Below are 12,775 nucleotides of genomic sequence, written 5' to 3'. Positions count from 1 at the left end.
CACATACCTTCACATATATCTACAACAGCATTAATTAGCGTGTCCAAGGTTTTTTTGGAAGACCTTGAAGACAGCAATTACAGCAATTGGTGAATATCCTTTGAAGAATGGATTGCATACAGCTTAGCAAGTTAGAACTTCTCACTATTAATTTGATTTGAACTAATTCTGACCCTGCTTCTGTCTGCTAACTTTAATCCAATTTTCAAAGGCCAATATACTAATGTACAAAGTTAGCCAAATTTTCTGGAGTGTCAAGAGCAGTAAGCCAGCTCTCAAAGTATCAGAAATTGATAGAGAATCAACGGAATTACAGAGTCAGCATTTTGTACCCTGTTACACAAAAAATTATTTTATAGCAACGAGTTTTGTACATGGAACAACCCAGGTTCCATGTTAGAAAAGAGCACAGCTACTGCAAGAGTTTCTTGTCGTACCATTAACAGAGTTTCAAAATACGCAGTTTCCAAACAAGTCACTTTTGTAGCATTGCAAGAACATCATGAGCAGGCCTTTGAATGACAGACAGATTATAGGATTTGGAGGTCTTCTGACTCATCCCAGGAGAGACCCATTGTATCTATGAGATTCCAAGCACATTTAGGAATCTTAAAAATAAGATCCCAAATGACAGAGATCCCTCAGTTTCTTCAAGTAACAAAATTCACTGTATAGGTGGATGCACATTAAAAGTGGTCCCAAGATCTGTCCCAATTTCTTTTACTCCTCTTTGAAATGCATTCATCACTTGTTTTTGGAGAGCCAAACATGCCACAGGTTATCATTCTCGTTTGGGCTGCCTTTGTCCCTGTTGTTTATAGGTAATGCCAATCATCCCTCCTCTTGGCTTTAGAATGATGCAATGAAGGCAGCAGTGTTTTAGATCCTTTGCTGGGTTTTGTTTCGCCAAATTCTAATTGCAGGACTCCCTTTTGTGAGTACCATGGCACGCTCTCTGTCATTGCTGCATTAGAAATATAGGCCCTTTCAGAAGATCAGTAGAAGAATCAGAAGAGGAAATATTCAACATATCAATAAATTGCAGCAACTGGATGCCAAGATGTGGGGCAATGAACTCAGCATATCAGATGGACACTTGCATCTCCCTCCAGGTCAGCGGATGAATACTGTTCCAGAACTGACGTAATTTTAACTGAAAGATAGAAACAAACAGAACAGTCTTGCATAAGACTGTTCTCCTGGCACCACACAAAATATGGTTACAAATCAAAAACAGCAGAGTAAAGAAAAACTAGGATTGATAAAGGGCCATTTTTCAATGTGGTGAGTTTAGCGAAGGGTTCTCCAAAATTCTCTCTTCTTAAATCAGTGAGCTTGATGTTTTTTGGATGATAAATATTAAGCAGTGACAGAGGAAAAGCATGGCAAGTTGTAATTTTTAGATAGCATCCAAAAAATTCTTCAGTTATTGGAATTGTCAGGAAGAAGCCTGGGATACCTTCTGGAAGACCTCAGTAGAATAAAAAGCCTGCTCAATGTACCTGCAAGCTGAAAAACTCTGTCAGTCATTAGTGCTTTGGGGAGAGTTAACATTTGTAAAAGAAATCAAACACTTATATGAAGAATAAAAATATATGAAGTTATAAAAGATAATGCAAAAAAAAAAAAAAAAAAAAAAAAACAGAAGAGACATCATCTTGGGATTTAGATGGCTCTACTGGCTCTACATATTAGTAATAAGGAAGAAATGTCCTGGAGAGAAACACAAATCTGCCTGCCTTTGTAAGGCAAGGTTTTCTCAGTGACTTACTCAAGAGGGCTGTTTTTTAAGGTACATATTGAACTGGGTTACTGGATACTGGTCTGATATGAGAACTAACATTTTTCTTTTTAATTTTTATGAAATCAGCCTCATGGTAATATCTCTTCTGTTTTCACCATCATGCCTGGCGCAGAAACATAAAATCATAGAATCATTAAGGTTGGAAAAGACCACTAAGACCATCTAGTCCAACCACCAACTCATTCCCATTACATCCACTAGCCATGTCCCTCTGTGCCACATCTACACGTTCCTTGAACACCTTCTGGAATGGTGACTACTCCACCTCCTTGAGCAGGCTGTTCCAGTGCCTCATCATTCTTTCTGAGAAGAAATTATTCCTAATATCCAACCTGAAATTCCACTGGTGCAACTTAAGGCCAGCATCTACAAGCCCTGACCACTGTTTGACTTCGCTTACTGACATATTTTTTTATAAGCTGAGCTTTAAGTATCAGCTGCTGCATTTCAGCACTCTAGTCCTGGCTCTGGGCTTTAGTGACAGTCTTGCTGTCTCGCCGGCCATAGGAGGCTTTTCCCAACCCCATGAATGCAGAGCCCCATAGAGAAAAGTCTGTAGCACCTTCAGTGTAAGCACTCCCACAGATATTGCAACCACAATATCTGTGAATGCCTGAGTGTTGCCCAGCTGCTGTGGCCTAATGCACCATGTACAAATTCCTTTGATTTCCCCTATTAGCTCTGCCAGTAAATGCTGGTTCTCCTGATTCCCAGTACATGGTTTTGGAAAGCCTGCCCTTGTCTCTACAGTTTAACAGGCCAAGGAATGACACAAGGCCAAATGTAGACCACATGCTTCTTCAGCAGCCCCCTGGCAGTGTAAGGATAACCCATGCTAATGAAAGAATGGTCTGGTGTCCTATAGAAAAGTACTGGTTAGAGAGTTTTTGCATTAAATATTTAAATAAATATTCCTTGTTAAATAATACTGAAGTGCTAAAATACTAAGTTGGATTTTCCTTCTTTATGAATGCCTTTAACAGGCAACAAGTTGTTTTGTCTTCAAGAGTCACTCACGGCTGGCAAATCAGGGCGGAAGGCTTTTTAGAGACGTTTCACAGGAATCCCTGCTGCTGATGTACAAATTTGTCCTGTCCCACATGTGACAGGTATGATCAAGGAGAAATGTGTCATAGGTTGTTTGTAAGGAGAAAAGCACAAATTAATCCTCATATTTCCAATCTCTGAGTGGATCATGGCAGGCGGATAAAATATTTGAATAGCCACTCACAAGCTGCTCATAGTGGGCTTGAAAAACTTCCTTCATGACATTAGTCCAAAGCTAAGGCAAACAGTCACAGCAAAAACAGCTGTGTTGCCATGACCCACAGCTTTTAAAAGAACAAAACAATTAGTATAGTTGTTTATAGCTACTTTTGAAGAGTCTAAGTCATACATGGCAGTTTTTCCTATGTGTTATTAATAAACTAAGTATCACTTAAAATAATTGTGTTAAGAGCAAAGACACATGAAATATATGACTGTAGCAATGCTGTCTTGAAAAAATACGGGAGTTTTTGTTTTATGTGTATTTTATTACACATTTCTTGTTAATAAAGGGATCTAACGGCATTTGATAAGAGGACATGGATTGCCACTGACATTTTGAAACTCTCCACCAATTAAGTGTGAGCATAACTCACTTGTGACAGTGACTGTGGCACTGCCTCTGCTGACTCTGCTGGGAGCAAAGGGAGGCTAGCAGAGCTGCAGCTCTGACCCCCCCAACCAGGGCTTACGTGTCCAGCATGATATGGATGAGGAGCCTCAGGCAGGGAGAGTGGTGGTGATGCTGCTGTGCTCAAGAGGTCACATCCATGTACCCTGCCTAGCTGCCCTCACCCAATGAATCTTTTCTGCTGAGTAGGAACTTATGTCTTTGTGGTGTGGGTTAGTTAGACCTGCTACACTGGCTGGAGTGCTTATCTAAATGAAGACTGTTATGTTTTCCATCATGCTTCATCTGAAGATCTCAGCAAAATCATGTTATTCTGGAGGTCTAATAATGTGTATGAATATCTGAAAGCTGTAATATCATACTTCAACCAAGGCTTTGTGACAGGAATGCAGATTCAAAACTTAAGAATGGTGTGAGCAGAGCTGTGACCTTCACTTGCTGCCTGAGACACCATGACAGAATGGACATGGAAGTGAGGTGCAAGAGATCAGAACTTGCTCTTTTCCACCAGCAAAAAAAGCAAGGAATTATTGACGCTGGAACCAGAGCACTGCTCTCATGCACCACATGTTACTGAGAAGGGAAGTGAGCAACACCAGGTCTCTGGCTGATGGAAAACACTCTTTTAAACTGTTTGTGCTCGTTGGCTGAGGGAACAAGAGGCTGAAGCACCTTCTACCTTGTCCCTGTAACAAAACAGTGGACCTCACTTTGGTTGGAGATGGAACTACTCCTGTGGAAGAGCACCAACTATTTTCCGAGCAAAGGCTTTTGATCACTTTTGCATTTCTTCACTGGGCAACAGCTACAGATACCATGTTCAATCAACAAAGGAAAAATGTGCCACATTTCTGCTGCTTGGAAGCCAACAGGGCAGAGATATTCACTCAAAAAATCTGTCACAGATGTTATAGATTGCTAAACTAGGGACTTGGCTATGAAGTCCATTTTTCAGCTCATGGAAATAATTTAACCACATTAGTCTAACACTACCCCGCCTGCCTCTCCCCTCTGCTGGATAGGGGCATAAGGAGGATATAGCCCTCAACAGGGGTGTAACGGGTTTTAATTATTGACCCTGTCAGACTCCTGGTTGATTGTGAACATAACATTTGAACACGTATCCAAATCCAAATACTGCTCTGCTCAGGCCACATCTGCTCATGGAAGCGGTGGTGACAGCAACAACAGACCCTGCTCTTCTCAGTGCTACTCTGGGAGCTGACAATGCTTGTCTGTGACCCAGTAGGCCTTGGATGAGAGATGTGGAGTAATTGCTGGAAACACTGTTCATCCTTAATCTACACTGACTTTGCATAAGGCAGCTTTGTAATTGCCTTAGCCCTCATTGCACGTGGTTTCAATGGCAAGGGGCATTCTCTTGTGCTGGTGTGTTCTTAACTCGGTCTGTCTGCCATTCATTCGACTCTTCTGCAAGCAAGATGCAGCATGAAAACAGACTACGGTTGAAAGGAGAAGAGATTTTCCGATTCTATGTCTCTGTCCCTGCTTTTGTCTGTGGCTATCACACAAGGATTGGATTACAGCAGTGCAAGGGAGGCTGTGGGAACATCTCCATCCATTGACAGCAGAAACAGAGAGGCCCCAGGCTTGGGTTGCAGCAGCAAAGTAGGGCAGTACAGGAGACGTCTGCCTTTATAAGCCCATGCGGGCTCTGTGGTAGCTTTCTACATGGCACATAGTTGCTCTCAGCCTCCCTGATTTCACGGCACTACTGTACACCACCTTTTTCTCCTAAATCTGTTTTCCTGCATATTACTTTCATGGGTGTCATGACTTAAAATGGCTCTCAGTTTGCCAGTGTCTGTGTTACAATATATTAAAAACACCTGATTTTCAAGGAGAAGATGCTTGAAACCCTCTCTAAATCAGCTCTTCTTCATTTCTCCCCATACAACTCAAAATGAATATCCTCAGCTAATGCAAAGCTCTTGCTCAGCAACAGTCAGGTGTTCCCTCAGTCCTTCTACAAAGCCTATAGATACCATGCAAAAGTCAGCAACATTTTGAAATTCAAAAGCATGTGCTGTCTTCTATGTAGAAAGAAGACCAATGCTTGTGTGGTGTTCTTTAATATTTCAGGAGTAAACTGGAAAGTTACCTACTGTGATTTTGATGCTACAAGATACTGCTGGTAGGGGGTATCACATGGTTCAGGAACAGCTTACTAATACTGGGATAATGAACAAGAGGAAATCTCATTACCTATGTTTCAGACACAGCAAAAAGTAGCTGAAATCTGCAATACTCCTTTCAGTAAGCTCTGTTTTGCTGTATTGATTTTCACCTCTGGGCAACATGAAGTACTGATTTTCAGTAGATCGTTCATACATGACATATGTATATATCTATAATAATAAAAGTTTGGCTGAGTATAGCATTTTCCTCATTGCTATAATATCTGAATATCTGAATATCTGAATACCTTCTTTCTTGATATATTTATCCTCAAAATCACCCTGGAAGTCAGATATTTATATGTAGACGAAAAGAGGAAAATAAAATTAAACTAAAAGAGAAAACAGGTGTTATATAATGTTAGTTGAACATGACACCTTCATGCTTTTCTGGTTATTCCAATCATTAAAATGATCTTTTTCTGTAAATAAAATACGTATATTCTAAACAAAGGTGTTGTAGAGATGATTATTTTGATGACTGAGAAGCAGTATGTTTTAATTACCAAGAAGCAGTACTCCTTTGTGACTCTGCATATATACATATGTATATTCACAAAAATCTGTGAAAACAGAGAAAACTCGGATACACTTTTCCTAATGTATCTCCAAATGATTTTACTTTCCTTCCTCCCATCTGCTTTCTTTCTCATTTGCTGTGACTCTCCAGGCTGGTGGGAACTTCTAACAGTTTCTGGGATCTTGATCCACAGCTGAGCCAGAGAGATGGAGAGGTGCCATAATGATTTTCAAAGGGCTGGCTGATAAGAACAGATTGGTGACAGACAGAGATGTTAAATTTGTGCAGCAGAAAGATCCCAAAGCTTTTCAAAAAGTTTTTTCCAGGGTTTCTGTTGCTATGTCAGTAGTAAGTAAAAAGAAGAGAGAACATTAGCCTGGAAAAAGAATATACTGCATACTTCTAGGAGCATTTCAACAGTGTAACCAACGAGAACTTCAATATGGTCACAGTACCAAAAGTATATCTTCTGTATCTGTAATGACCATGAAGGCAAAATAGAATACCTAAGTCCAAGGGATGGCATGATGTCCACTAATGGAGAAAAAACAGAAAGTCCTTCAATATGATGCAGCCTTGGTGCTTCCTCTTGCTGGGTAAATAGTGCTAGAGTGTGGCCAATTTATAAAGGGACATAACTGCAAGAATCCAAAAGATTTTATATTTCTATGTTTAAAATACCATTTATTCATTTGTTTTATATGGTAATCATCTGGGAAAAACAAACAAACAAACAAAACCAAAAAACCCACTCCAGTACTACAGAAATAAATAGAACTCAGAAATACGCTGTGATTTTATTAGTTTTCCTGTGATGCACCCAATTAGTTTTCCTATTGGTCTGCACACTAGCTATCTTGACAGCACTGAACTGCCCCAATTACTTCTTCTCCAGTGTATGGACTTCATACCATCTCTCCTGTGGCTTCTTCACCATCCGTACCACATCAATCTACTCTAAGAAAGACCTTCAATTGCATAACTATGGCCCAGAAAGAAATATATTTTTTCTCAACTTCAAATTTCCCTTCCCATTCTGCATTCTAGGATTACTCTAAGAAGGAAAAGAGGAGGAGAGGAGAGGAGAGGAGAGGAGAGGAGAGGAGAGGAGAGGAGAGGAGAGGAGAGAGGGAGAGGAGAGGAGAGGAGAGGAGAGGAGAGGAGAGGAGAGGAGAGGAGAGGAGAGGAGAGGAGAGGAGAGGAGAGGAGAGGAGAAGAGAGGAGAGAAGAGGAGAGGAGAGGAGAGGAGAGGAGAGGAGAGGAGAGGAGAGGAGAGGAGAGGAGAGGAGAGGAGAGGAGAGGAGAGGAGAGGAGAGGAGAGGAACAGTTACATAACAGTAACTGTATACATGTTAGCAAGGGGAATTTCTTGCAGTAAGCTTTAGTGTATTGAAAGGAAAGGGAAAAAAAGAAAAAAGAAAAAACCTGTGGTGTAGTGCTCATAGGAAGACTATGTCCAAGAGTGACATTCTTGAGGCTAATCTTCCCATATGTCCTCCCTAACAAGCACGGTAAGAAATAATTGCAACCATTCCTGCTCCAGTCGTATATGCTGGTAAAAATTATTTCACTAAAAAAGCACTTTTTTGTACAAGTCCCTAAGTGCCTGCACAAGACTGCAAGGCAGAACTCACTTGCTATCCATATTCTTGCTCTTGAGAGCATGGCATTCAAGAACAGAGTGGGTTGCACTTTCTAGTATAGCAAGTAAAGGTGACTCTCACTGTTACTGTAAATTAACTTGTCAACACTAGCCAGAGAACTGAAGCCAATAAAAATAAAGGGCCTGCTAGTGAAGAGCTGTTGACACAGCATTTCAAAAAGACAAGTTCAACACTTGGGGCTACAAGGGCACCAAATGGTTTAGTTTTGTTTTTGTCCAAATCTGCCTGGAAAATGCAGAAAAACAGCAAACTTTTAGCATCATTTCCAGCCTGCTAGTATGTAAGGAGGGGCAGGATCAGCTTGAGGATTTTCAGCCCTAGAGGCCACCTGAGCTTTTGTACTTAGCTTGCATACCTATATCACATGCAAAAACCAGAATACAGGAGGTTTCTATATCACCTGATGCCATGATGCTTCTTACAGTAGGCACCATCTTTTAGATCTGATAATGGAAAATCACTGCAGTGTTGTGAAAATTCACATGCTCTGCAGGAAGGACTCACATATTTCTATGTGGAGTGCACTGATCTCTTCCCTTTCTTTTAAAAGATCCTCGTGCTTGCTTCCCACTCCAAAGATTTCTTCATCCTGGCTGTGGGATCAGAAGTGCAGGTGGATGGGAAGGTGGAAGAGTACAAGCACTTCTTTTCAGAGTGGTTTTTGACTATCCACTGTCTTCAAAGCTGTTTGTATTCCAGCCACTTGCAGTGCTGGCTGCTATGAAGTGATTTTATAAGTATTGTTTCCAGTACTCAGGAACAGTTCCTGCTGTGCTGCTCACCATCTTCAATTAAACCAGTACATGCAGAGCTTGTCCTGATGGCTGGATCAGGGCAGTCCCTTAACCAAAGGAAGCAGGCACAAAGGACAACGGGGCCTGTAAGCACGCTGTGTGGCAGGGTGTGGGAGGGAAAAGAGTCATCCTCTCTGCCCACCGGCTGGGACAGAAGTTGCCTGTGGAGTGGCTGGGATTCGATTCAGTCATTCTTGCTCTTCTGATGCTTCCCTGTGTTGTCCTGGCACGTGGCCGCACAGTTAGAGTACTGATGTGCAGGAGTTGTAGCCTCAGCTAGACATGAATAGCAGCATCAGATGAGCCAAGAAGCCTTACATGAAGGCATGGTGGTCCTCCTATTCTCCCAGCTGGTCTCTGCCTGGGCTGTGAGGCCTCAGGGAAGGCCTGACTGTCCCTGTGTTCATGCAATGCCAGCCACACCTGGGCTCCAGCGCCGCACAGCTCCTGTGTGGTAGCCTCAGAAGATAAGCAGATATATGGTCTGCATACCATTTCCCCTCTTTATCTTACAACAATAACTGCTGCCAAGATCAACCCCATCACTCCACACTATTGTCCTCACCAGATAACCTTTCTTAGGGTAAGAAGGTGACCTCCTGCTTTGTGGTGCCTGCAGCTTCCTCCACTGGATTTTGGGAGTCTCTCAGTTACAGGCAGGAGCACTTACTGGTCCACAGGTCAGAAAATTCTTTAAGTTTGATTTTACCGAGTAAGTAAGATTTTACAAACATGTAGTCGCAAAGGAGTTGTCTAGTACTCCCATCAAGCTGTAAGTCAATGAGATGTTATCCGTCCTGGACAGAAATACAATATTACGATTCCTACATCAAATAACCTGCTATGTAGATAAATCTTCAAATGAGCCCTTACTTATGCTAATGTGCAGTTATACTCAATGTTTGACTCAGAGTGATTTTTACTGATTTTTTTCTGACCTGAGATTTAACTGTGGATTCCTTTAACAAAAAGGAGTTTGGAAATTAAACACAGAATTTAGAAAGTGACTTTAATAACCTTGAGAAGGTGGTGTGCCCTGATCCTGTATCCTTAGCCAAAAGGTTAATTTGTTACACTATTTATCCAGGAGACACAAATTCAACCCTCTTCCCAAGCTCTCTGCTGCAAAGAACACACTTGAGACTGTTGCAATGCTCCGAACAAGTTATTTGGCTCTCCCACTATGTCTAACTGAAGTTCCATACTAATATATAGAAAGTAATTAAAGTCATTAAATACCCACTCAGACAAATGCTGTAGCCACCAAAATATAGGGATAGATGCAGAGAAGGGACATGCAAGTCATCTCTTTCTTCTCTGCCTTGTGAAAGCCACTAAATCACCTCATGACTTAAGACTTCCACAATTTGATGTTTCCTTCTGGAAATGTTGAAATTAGTCAGTTGGACATTTCCAGAACTTAGTTACTTTACTTATCAGACGCTGCTTTGACCTAGTGTCACAAGCCTGAACTTTTTGGGGGTGATCACTTGATTTATTTGGAAGAAAAAAAAAAGAACAATTGCAAAGTCCTGATCAGTGTCCTGTTCTTGTAAGCCAGGTCCAACAGCTGGGAGCAGAGCCCTTGCTGTGTCCTCCTTGGGCGTCAGGGGCAGCCTCTGTCCAGCAGCAGGAGGTTAGCTACTTGTGTGGCAGCATGTGGCATTTCTTCTTAATAAAAAAAAGAAATCACCAAAGCAGAACCAGATGATAGAGAGTAGCCGTTGCTGAGATACTACAAATAAGTAAACAATCCTTGGACTTTGTGCAGTTGCTATTTTTCTTTCATGAGGACTGTGGGTGGGAGGCCCTGGCGCCTCTTCAGTGCACCCAGCCTAGAAAAAGAGCTCTTCCCTGCCCCAATCAGCTTGACAAAGCGACAGGAGTGGTACCTCCTGAGCAACCCAGTTCACAGCTGGGGACAATTCCTCCACTTTGAAGGTTTCTGCTGCTGACATCAGAATAAAATATGAAAACCCTGTCTCTTTTCCTGGATCAAATTGTTCTGTGCAGCTCTGATCCCATAAGAAGATGCTTTCAGGGACTTGGTAAGTTTTCCCAAGCTCAGTGGATGAGTGACAAGGAGTAGGAGAGGACACAATACTAGCACTAGTGATGATTTTTAGCATGTTAGGTATTAAATACTATAGGAAAGTTGTCCTCACGGGCACAAATCGTCTCCATTTTCAGCTGATGACAAAGTGCATAAAACATCATTTTGAGGACAACTCAAAGTGTATCGCATCATTCACTGGCTTTTTCAGTACATTTGCAAAATATTTTGCTGCACTCTTCAAATGTCTTATTTATCCACTATGAGACAGTAAAACATAATGATATCAGTGGGCAGGAGGTAGAGAGGTGCCCATTGAAACACCTTCAGCCTACAGCTTCTATTTCCAAGTATTTTACTAGTTCCAGAAGCCTCATTCTATGTTTTTGCCAACTACAACTGCACTTACACATGTGTTCTGCTGTCTCCAGGCCTCCGTGTCTACTTCTTTACACAAGACTTTCCTCATTTCTGGAAAGGAAAAATGAGATGATTATTTGAGATGCCAGCTGGACACCAAACAGGTTCTTCTCCATGATACAAACCCAGCCTCATGGGACCCCACGGAAAAGAGAGCAGCAGTTCTTTTTCTCTCCTGCTACACATAAAGTTATTGCTACTGCTTACTTGTCTTTCTGCATTCTAAAATTATTCTAAAATGATCATTAAAATTATCATTAATGCTGCCTGTGGCAGGCAGCAGAGTATTCTGTGTCCACTTCAAGAAATGCACTTGTTAAGAACTCCTTTCTTTGCTAAATGTAAGTTGAAACTGAAGGTCTATAGCTGCTCCTTTGGAGTCCTATGTTGCTTTTGTAAATGGCTTCCTGCTCCCAATAATTCAGTAAAACTACTGCTACCAATATTCCTCTCTGTGCAAGTAAATGTACAAGAAGTATGAACTACAAACACAGAGCTTTAGTGAATGTACCTTTAGTTTGAAGGAAAAATCAAGAACAATGTGGGCTGACCGGACCAGCCGGCAGCTCACAGTGAGTTGCTGCCAAACGAGATGCAAGGGGGAAACTGAAGTGACCGCCAAATGCGTCACTCTGAGTGCCAGCTCAAAGGGCACGTGGTTTCCCACAGACTTGTGTTTCAAAGCTAGGGTCCAGAGAGGAGTAAAGTTTCTTCTTTGCAAATCTCTGTCGCCAGTGGATTCTTAGGTGTCTACTAGGGTTGCAGTCCCCCAACAGTGCTTTTCTCAGCTGGGGCAATACAATAGGTCTGTGTGATTTCATGAAGCTTGTGGGAATATCATTAGTATCTTGGTGACCTTACCGAGCTACCAGCTACCTTGATGTAGCTGAAACTGGGCAGGCATTTCAAAATATAGGGAGAGACGTGGATATGAACACGTACAAGTATACCACACTGAGTGGCGAGTGTGAGCCTTATTTCCAGGTAAAACCAGCTATTAAAAAAAAGAAAACCACAAATAATGCCATCGGCAGCAGTGACAGCAGTTCCCTTACCTGTCATGGCCCTGAGGACACCCACATGCTTCACTGTCCCCAGCCAGCCTCCCCCAGGTTTTCCCATGGCCCAGGAGCAAACACAGTAAATACCACCTTTTAGAGGTGTAAAACAACATGAAGAGCACTTATACATTAACATTTTAGTAGATAACACAAGGCTCGCAGACAGGAACTAACATGACAAGCTTTTGGGGAAGGAGGAGAAGGGCAAAAATAAGCAATAGTATCTCTGCTTAGTTGAAGATTCATCCTCTCATGTGTACAAGAAGTACAAATACTTGGAAAGACTTTAGCCAACAAGCAAATTTTCCCTGGGGTATCTTTCCTGAGAAGGAATTACTGGGGAAAAAAAATGATTTGTGGAGCAGGCAGAAGCCTTTGAAACTAGGAATTATTTCTTGTGAAAAAGGCTAAATTCACACCAAGTTTCATCTCAGTATTTATACAAGGCTTATCAAATTAATTCATGAACAATGGCTTTTTTGCTGAAAAGCTTTAAGTACAACACTGTGGCATGTCTTTTAGCAAGGAAAATATAATATTAAATAACCACTGTGAGGCCTAGATCTGGAAACTGAGCAGCTTT

At 41.6% G+C, this 12,775-nt stretch overlaps 1 long non-coding RNA gene across 1 annotated transcript in view; it reads right to left on the bottom strand.

Annotated features, from left to right (window-relative positions):
* LOC104909766 (uncharacterized) overlaps positions 1–11,299 on the bottom strand; it is a 40,750-nt gene extending 29,451 nt beyond the window's left edge. The window contains exon 1 of the long non-coding RNA XR_014881418.1: positions 11,121–11,299. This is a non-coding gene — a long non-coding RNA (uncharacterized LOC104909766). The remainder of the gene's footprint in view (positions 1–11,120) is intronic.
* Between the last annotated feature and the right edge of the window lie 1,476 nt (positions 11,300–12,775).

Source organism: Meleagris gallopavo, chromosome 2, assembly GCF_905368555.1.
Source record: "Meleagris gallopavo chromosome 2, MGAL_WU_HG_1.1, whole genome shotgun sequence".
Taxonomy (NCBI): Eukaryota; Metazoa; Chordata; class Aves; order Galliformes; family Phasianidae; genus Meleagris; species Meleagris gallopavo.
Note: the sequence above shows the minus strand (reverse complement) of the source record. Positions and strands in the feature narration are given on the sequence as shown.